Genomic DNA, 9,708 nt, shown 5'->3' on the forward strand with positions numbered 1-9,708 from the left:
TTCAAAGGATCAACCTATCAAATAAGTTGACTTATAGGCATTGAAAAGTGTAAGCCCATCACATCATAAAATGGTTAGATCCAATTGCCTCTTTACACAATTGATCTTGCAAAAAAAAAAAAAAAAAAAAGAGTTTGTATCTAATCTACTACAAGACACCAAGTTCTATACCAACATACCTGATTTCAAGCAATCTTGCAAAGATATGACTACACCATGTATTTTAAAAACAATCATGGTAGATCGACATGACATGTTGTAGATTTTGGACAGTGCCTTCAATCTTGAGTATGACATTCATGAAACTCAAGAAACCTCCCAACACAAAAAGATAATATTGATAGTCTTGCATAGGTAGCAACTAGCAGCATGCTCAACCAAATATCTACTTAACAATTTTAATGCACATACCACCAATTCAAACAATGAAACTACAAATGTCAAGGATGCAAAGAACATTATTTTGCAAAAAAATTTCAAACATACAAAACTCAAGGAGTGATATGCCAAAACCACAAATATTGTGGATTACTTAATTTGTACAAAGACAATAGGGCGGCTAGTTTTTGATGTCTAAATTCATGCAATGCACATACATACCAACTATTAGAGGATGCATCAGGCCATGGTCGTTGTATTACTATATTCGTATCATAATAAAGAACCTCAAAAATATGATAAGCTTTGTTTATACCTTTACATCCATAGCCATTGCATGGAATTGCTACAAGCAAAGATGCATCACCACATTGACCACAGTTGTCGAACTTGTTGCCCTTGCTAAATCCACAAAAAAACAAAAAAAAAAAGAAAGAAAAAAAAAAAAAACCCCTTGGCTCTATCGCCATTTACATTTGCTCCATGAACCTCATAAATTACCAACCATTGTTTATTGCAACAACCAATCTGCCATCATCCTTGTCAAAAATCCTAATTACTATCGCCACACCTAGCATATCAATATGAAGTATTTTGCAATAAAAAAGCATTGCGAGAATAAATTCATGGATTTCCAATACATACACACCAATGATCAAATTGCTGATATATTAACTAAATCTTTACCAAGAGACACATTTCAACAATTTTGTGATTTGCTCGATCTCCCACCATTCCATGAGAATGAGTGGAAGAGGAAGGACCTGCATTCTTTGCAAAATGTTTTTGGATGAGTGAGAGTATTGGATGACATCCATCCACACTCTACTTCCATCAAACTGAAGAGTCCCTCGGATACTTATTGGTTCACTGGAACGTTTTTGTTAGTTGGCTACCATAACAATTATGTGGTAACAACATACACACAATAATTTCAATCTTGCAATGTCTCATTTTTACTTACCAAAGCACAATCCAAAAGCTCAATACAACAAGGTACTTTGTAACCTAAAACTCATTTCTCACACCAAAAATCACATCACCAAAATCGGCATCCAAATGGGATGTGATTTCCAGACCAAAATTCTCTATTGAAAAAACTAAAGTCATCATTGAGAAAAGACTTTGCCCTCTGCACCCTCCATGTAGTCTGGAGACATTGGGTAGAGAAACCATTTCATTGCACAAAACCAACTGCAACCTTTGAGGAGCATCGAAATGACACTCATCCGTTGATCTTGATTGCCTCCTCCAACTTCCCTCAATACTTTTTCCATCACCTTTTTATCTCACCCTGATATCCACTATTGATCTTGCCGGCCGCTCCATCCTCAAGACTCGGACCTGGGCAACCAGTCTGGGCATCCCCCAGGAAATGGTGACATCTGGAGATGGTCGCTCCCCACCAGGACCGGCAGAATACCCCCATACATCCTGCGGATTCTTCCTCGTGGCAAATTCGCTGTTGCCTCTAGCCTCTCAGTAGTTGTGTTGCTGCGGTTCCGTTGTCGGCCCTCCAGGATTGTCCCACCGCACACGTGCTCCAGACACGCCGACGATCACGTGGATGCTCCGACGGGTGGAAGCCCCGGCGAACACTGCAGTCCAATTCATCCTCTGCGACGTCGTAGGGCATCCGGCGTCGTTTCTGCCTCCCCCATACCAGGCGGTTGTGACACCGCCACGCCGCTTGATTTCCATCCACGAACCCACCGACACATTCAACCCAAAACATGTTGGTGGGGACTTGAGAGAATTCCGCGTGCCAGTCGGCTGTCGGTGACCAGTGTCCGTGCTCAGATTGCCGGCTTTGCCACCCATCACGCGACGCTGAAACTCTCGAAGATCATGTGAGAGAAGGGATGGGACTTCACGACACCCACGTAGCTTGCCGGACAACGAGCGAGACGTTCGAACCAACACGCTGTCGTCGTAGGTGAGATGGTGAGGAACCACTACCTCTCGGAGCATGGTTCAACTCAAGTTCCGCGCAAACCGAATGATCATCTCGCCAGCATCCTGGTCGTGTCTGCAACTGCGACCTGCAGTTCTCAACACCTTCCAACGCTGTGGCGGCGGGCCGCAACATCAAAATGTCGACGCCACCACTTGGGTACGACCGCTGTGAACATTCGCAACCGGAAGAGAAACGCAAGCGCGTCTCACAAACTGAGGAAGGCCGCCAGGCCACCGCCATTGCTTGGCGACGTGTGCCGCCAAAGTTTTCCATCGACAAACATGTCTGCCGGGCACAGTCGGTGTGCACAGTCTGTGAGCTTGGCGGAGGCTGAGTCAAGCACCATCTCTACATTCATATAACCTGCATTCGCATTGCAGTGTCACGACAACCTGCCAGACGCTCAAAGCATTGTGAGTCCTTTGTGAAGCTGGACGATCGACCGAGGCCTGCTCCGAAGTGAAACTTTCGACCCTGCCAGGGAGCTATTTGTTTCACCATGACTGAACCCATGAATGATGTGAGTGGAGTTGTTTCGATGTGAATCCACAATGAGAATTGGACCGTGAATGACAGTGTTGTTATCGTGACATTCTCACGTTTATGCTCTTCGGATTTAGGACAGCGGTTCCTAACACGATCCTTCAAGTTTGCTACTCACCTTCACCATGTCCGTTTGCAGTTTTTCGATTACCCTACCAGACCGAAACCTCCGTTTCCTGTGGAACAAGGAGAACTACCGGATAGGGTGAGTACGTGTGGGGGCTCGGTTTTTGGTTTTGAAATATCTAGTTGACAGGATGCCAGATACAGCTTGCATCACCAAACAACAAATCCCTGACAGGTTACCTCTTCTGTGGCATGGTGAACGCAGACCACGGCACCGAAGATGCGCTTGGGTCGGACCTCCTCGTCCCAGCCGGGATCCAACACTACGAGTAAGCCATGGGTTATCACGCTCGCTATCATGCAATTCTTGGGATTTGCAGCTGTAAGGTCATGAAATGGATGTGTGAGGCATGAGCGAGCGTGGTCTACCCAGGATTCTGGAGCTTGGCAACCACCTTCGGCAACTCGCCGCGCACAGTAGCGCTGAGCAGAGCCGCAGGTCCTGGAGTGAGTGATAACTGCTTCACTGCTGATTCGTTGCGTGTGTGCAGGACGGGGTATGCGCCGAATCCGTGGGAGGCGGTGGTCAGAAACGATGACGATGAACATGTGAAAAGCGGTGGGCGGCGGAGGCGCGCCACTCCTTGGGTGGAGACCGAGAAGGAAAGAATGAAAGTCTCATGTTTGAGACTGGTTGAAGCCCATTGCTTGCTGCTGTCGGTGCTGGTTCATGGCACCGTCGTTGGATGTGTTCATTTGTAGATACAGTTCTTCCATGTAGTTGTCATTTGTAGATACAATTCTTCCATGCAGTTGTCGGCTCACGTGTTTGTGTACACATTGTACAAGCGCTTGCACAAGGTCGGCACGACCGTGCGGTTTCCAAGCTTCGGATGGTGATGGCATTCCGCCAGATTCACTCTTCCAGTATACATAGTGGCTCGAATGCATTGAATGCATGGAGACTACAAATCGCAGCAATCAGTGTTGCATTCATGAATAAGATGTACTTTTGAAGTAAATGTATAAAAGCTAAGTTCCGGTTTGGATGCACATGTTGTACTCACAGTTAGTTGATTTCACCAATTAGGGCTTGTATGATTGGTAAGCCTACACAACACAGACATGCATTGATATGAGATGCATCACATCGGCTTTTAAATGTCTAATAATGAGAAATTCGGAGTGACATGTATTTAGTAAATATGATGGCCATATTTGTGAATAAGAGGAAGCACACAAATATCTAGTTGAGGGTTTATTTCATGATAAGAAGTAATATTTTACAAATATAAGAAATGATTGATCTTTGAATAATGTATGTAGTAATTGGAGGTTTTTGAAAACTGAAAACCAACAATACATATGAATGTGCCAATTTCTAGTAAGATTTGGAATGTAGATTTAGGTTTTCCTTCCCAACTTTTATGTATGTTTCTAAAGTAGTTTTCTTCTATATTTTAGAATGATCTCTTCTACATTATGAATATTTGTTTTGTTTTGTTTTTGTTTTGTTTTGTTTTTTTTTTTTTTCATTTATTTATTTATCCAATAGCCATATTAAAACACAACATTGGTTCATAATATAGTAATTTGGTGTTACCAAAACTCTTTAAAGAATTTGATCAAAATTGGTTGTCAAATGTAAATAGTTCCTATATGGATTCAATTTGAATTGGTAGCATTTTGTAATATGATCAATACAATTAATTTGTTTTAATATAAATCAATTAAAACAAAATCTAGGTCTCAGAGAATTTTACATCCACTTAGTGACAAGCTAAACTAAAACAAGGTTGCTTTGAATATTATAAAAATTCAAGAAAAGGATAAAATAAATAAATTGTGTTTACAATAAACAATACAAATGGAATGTAAGTTCTTAATAAGATAATAAAATATATTCAAGATCTAAATAAAGAATTTAATAATTTATATTTTTTTATAGTAATATGTAATGTTAAATACAAACTATAAAAAGATTATGTGTCAACAAATTTGGCAACAATTTAAGACATGTGATAATATGAAATGTTAACTATCTTTGGAATTACTATAAATGTTAAACGAATTAGACTAGTCTTTTAAATAAAAATATCAATTTTTAATCAAATAAAAAGAAACAAGAAGTTTTTAATAGTAAATTTTATTATTGAACTTTATTGTTAAGAATCTATTTGAATAAAATACAACATAAAAATGTATTGTCTCTATTTATTTGTAACAAAATTACATCTAATACAAATTTTGCTACATCCAATTCTATACAATATAATTTAAAAATAACTCAGGGATATAAAATAAGATTTATAAAAGAAGACATTTTTAAATATTAAAACATTTCTTTTGCATCTTTATTCTACATTAATTTGTCTTCAAAAGTCAATTGTATTAGTAGAGCAACAATTTGAATTTTATTTTTTATTTTTTTATTAACACTTTGTTATAGTTTACAAATTTTAACAAACACTAAACATTATATACATTTCTTGAGATTGTTTGATCTTTGCATGTTTGTATCTTTTTAGAGTTCCTTTGTAAAGTACCATTTAATATGCTATAGTCCATGATATCACTTGAATTGTGTGAAATACACATTTTTTGATCTTTGCATATAATCCTACATTTTTAAGTTTGTAATATAAGAAAAAAGATATTATTGATATTTCTCTTTATTCATAAAATACATAAGAATTTAATTTGAATAATGCTCAATCAAATTATCTAAAAAATTCATGAAATCCATTATTCATCAATTATTAAAAGTAGTTGGAGCATTTGTAAATTTGAAAGGAAATATATTTCATTTAAAATGGCCATATTAAGATCAAAATATATTTTGCTATTCATCTCCTTCTTTAGTATATACAAAATTGAAGTTTCTTTGTAGATCCATCTTAGTATAGATTTTTAGTGCACTAAGTTAATCAAAGAATTCCAATACATCTTAATACTCTTTATACATTTCAACTTGAGTGAATTAATTAAGAAACCTTTATTCTTCACAAAAAATATTAATGCATCAATAAGACATTCTAAATGTTGAATAAAACTCTTCACAATAATTTCATTGATATATTCTATCATAAAAGAAATGTTTATGTATAAGTTGTAAATTGGTTCAAAATATAAATGAATTCTTTCTTTAAGATCAATTGTATAATTATATGGTCGACATTTTGGTAATGTGTAAGCAATCTTCTTCTCAAATATATCTTAATATTCTTTACATTACTTTGAAATGTTATTATAACCTCTATTTGATTTTTTTTGAAATTAATATTACATAAATAATAAACATATTTTGTATAAATGTGTTAGTTTTAAAAAATTATATTTGAGGAGGTTTTTTAGCATTTGGATTAAATCTTGAAGTGATATTTTGTAATTCCTAAAAAATATTAAGATTATATAATTCAAAGGAAGAAAAATCAAGTACTATTGGATTTAAAAGATATTGATTGATATAAAAGGCAATGCTAAATACCTAATCTCTTAATAATACTTCTAATGATTTATTTTATTTTATTTTATTTTATATATATAGCATATTAAAATACAAGTGGTTTTGTGCCAATGGCCTCTATGGAAGCAAGTTGGATTTTCTTTGAGTTTTTATTGCAATGCAAATTTTTTATTTATAAAATATATTGTAGCTCCAATATTATGTTTTAAATCAAGTTTTTAGTAAAGAATGGATGAGGACTAAAATAAGTATTAAAAAAATAAAAAATAAGACTTAATAAAAAAACCAATAGAATTTTCTTTTAAATTTCTCAAGAGTAATAAGCTATGGATCCAATTGCTTGCAACCACCTCCAAATCATGAAGTCGTTATTAGTTTGAAGAAAAAAACAAGCAAAGGATTCTATACCAAGACTATTAAGCTTTGTTGTAACTCAAAGAAATATACATATATTTGAGGGATCCTTGCATTTATATTTTTATGCAAATATGTGAACTTCATGTCCAAAGTCACAATCGACATCTATGTATTGGCTAAGACAAGCAAAGAAATGAGTTGGAAGGAGATTATCTACGATGCATTCATGCAAGAGTTGCGTTACTTGAGGCAAGGCTCTAATTTGTGCAATACCATTGGGCCCTTTTTCATAGATTACATATGTGAATGAAATTGCTATGTTATAAACTATCATTGCTTTCTTCTTCAACAAGCAATGAAAGGCGTCAAGGATTGTCTTGAAGATGACATCCTAAAAAATGCGGCAATAAAAGAAGCATAACATTGAATGCAAACAAATGAAATCTTATACCAATATTAATGTCAATACTATTTTGGTCAAGACAATGGAGCCTTAATATAATCTAAGGGTGAGAAGGGAGAAGAAGAGAGAGAGAGAGAGAGAGAGAGAGAGAGAGAGAGAGAGGAGAGGAGATATGAACTGGGATATAATAGCCCCAAACACTCAATTACAATATCAAATCCTATGATGCACCATCTACAAGCTCGTATCGTTGGATGCAGTTCAAAGTGTGTAGCTACAAAACAACAAACAGGTTGATCACACTTCTATTCAAGAATATGCAAGACTCACCATTACTTTATAAGTTGAACTCAATGACGTACAGCAACAGCTTAAAGAACAACAAAATGCTCCTTCTATCTTTACAAGTATGAAAGACTTAAAACATGTACGTTGCAAGGTCGATAACAACCAAACATAGCTTGAGTAGCGAGATCAGATGATATTGCAACATTAAAAAGATATTGAAGCACTCACTTATAAGCATACAACTACAAAAGAAGAAATAAAAGCACACAATAGTATATTACATAAAGTCTTGCTTAAGAATACACAAGGCACTTGGATATAGAAGATAAAATGGAAATTACAACAGTAAAGTCTTAATAACTCTAATAAAATTTTAAATAAAATCCAATTAAAGCTTTACATACATTATTCAAAGATGGAGGGCTTTTTGCTCTTTTTATTTTTTTGATAAAAAGAGATAAAGAGGTAACAATAGATGATGTTAGTGGTCAAAAGTCAGAGATTAAAGGAAGACTCAAGAACCAAGAAAAGGACTAAAGAAGCTAATTTATGACCAATATATATTGATTTTCAAATATATCACTTATATAGAAAATCTTTGTATTAAAGGGGCAAATTTTTATTTTATATATTAAATCTTAGATTGTATAGATAATATTTCAATAGGTGAGTATTATAGATCTAGTGGTTTTGTATATAGAACTATGTTGGATCTAAGTGAACAATTTAGATTTAGCCATAGATCTAATGTTTCAAATGGTGACAACTAAGAAAAGTGTGAAGACCTAAAAAAGTACAAAGAACATTAGTTAATACTTTTTTGAGAGCTTAAAAAACATATGATTATTACTATACTTTGAGAGAGTATAAAACAACACTTTTATAATTGTATAAGCCACTTCAGTAGGAATTAACTTTAGTTGTTGATTCTTAATATTAAAATTTTACTAAATAATCTTCAAGTAGAGGCATATAATTTAATATCAATTTTTTGGCCAAATCCATAAGATTCTACAATAGAAATCTATCTTAATACAAATAAAAGATATATATGTAGAAATTTATGTAAGTTTGATATATTAACACAAATAATTATTTTTTTTCTACTTCTTTTTATAACTTAGATTCTTCTTAGAATATACCTATTTGGAAAAAGATTTTAGTAATATTTTTTAAAATATAAAATAAAATTAGCTTCAAAAATTAATATACCTATTAAATAATAATAAAAATCTACTACTATTTTCATAAACTTACACAATATAAATATTTATTTATAATATACGATGATATTCATCAATAATTGATTATATCATTTAAAATATTGAATTTATTTTCTTTATCAATCATGTTATTAATATTAGATACTTTTAAAATAAATAAAATATATTAAAAATTAAGCTATATTACAAAATATTTATTAATTTTTGCCACAACAACTAAAGATATTTTTACATTTATTAAGAAATATTTTTAAAAATAAATCTTTATTTATATATATATATATATATATATATATATATATATTTACAATCTTATATTTATTGTAGAAAAAATCATCACTTTTTACTATTACCTAAAAATTTAGAATTCATAACAATCAACATTAAAGAAACTATTAATTTCTTTATAAAGTAAATTTAAAAGAAAAGACTTAGAAACATTAAAATTTATAAATTTAATCAAAAAAATTAAAAACTAATAAATAATTAATAAATAATAAATTCAATAGATGAAAAAAATTATTTTTCTAGTTTTGTGCTAAATAGTTTGGTAGTATAAAGGATTTATAATTTGAAATAAATAAAACTTTGTCAAGATGTAGTATTATTTTAGATTGAAAATATAGCTATGTAACACTCAAAATAAATTTAATATTTTAATAGAAATATTATTTTTAAACAATTTAATTATGTGATTAAATTTATTATTCTAATAAAAAATTAAAAGATGTCTAAAAGAAAAAAAAGACAAGGTCAACATTGCATTTTTTATTAAATATTACACTTTTAATGAGGTAAAAATTGATTAATTATAATAATTTGATGTATTCCACCAATCTAAAATATTATTAATTTACCAAAATAATATTACATTTAGTAATGTATAAAACAAAGAAACATTAAAACATATGTTCTAACCATAAAATTTTAGAAAAACATTTATATCATCTTAAAAATATTTGTTTATTATTATTAGAATAAAATAAAAATCTAAATATCTATTTTAATCTTTATTCAAGCTGTAATA

The 9,708-nt window shown here is 32.5% G+C and overlaps 1 long non-coding RNA gene across 1 annotated transcript; it reads left to right on the forward strand.

Annotated features, from left to right (window-relative positions):
• Nucleotides 1–2,723: 2,723 nt before the first annotated feature.
• On the forward strand, nucleotides 2,724–8,672 carry LOC149986327 (uncharacterized). Its single transcript, XR_016500927.1, has 4 exons — nucleotides 2,724–2,855; nucleotides 3,018–3,083; nucleotides 3,210–3,273; nucleotides 3,496–8,672. It is a non-coding gene; the product is annotated as an uncharacterized LOC149986327 (long non-coding RNA).
• The last annotated feature ends 1,036 nt before the right edge of the window (nucleotides 8,673–9,708 follow it).

Source organism: Physcomitrium patens, chromosome 25 (assembly GCF_059467195.1).
Source record: "Physcomitrium patens ecotype Gransden chromosome 25, ASM5946719v1, whole genome shotgun sequence".
In the NCBI taxonomy this organism is placed as follows: domain Eukaryota; kingdom Viridiplantae; phylum Streptophyta; class Bryopsida; order Funariales; family Funariaceae; genus Physcomitrium; species Physcomitrium patens.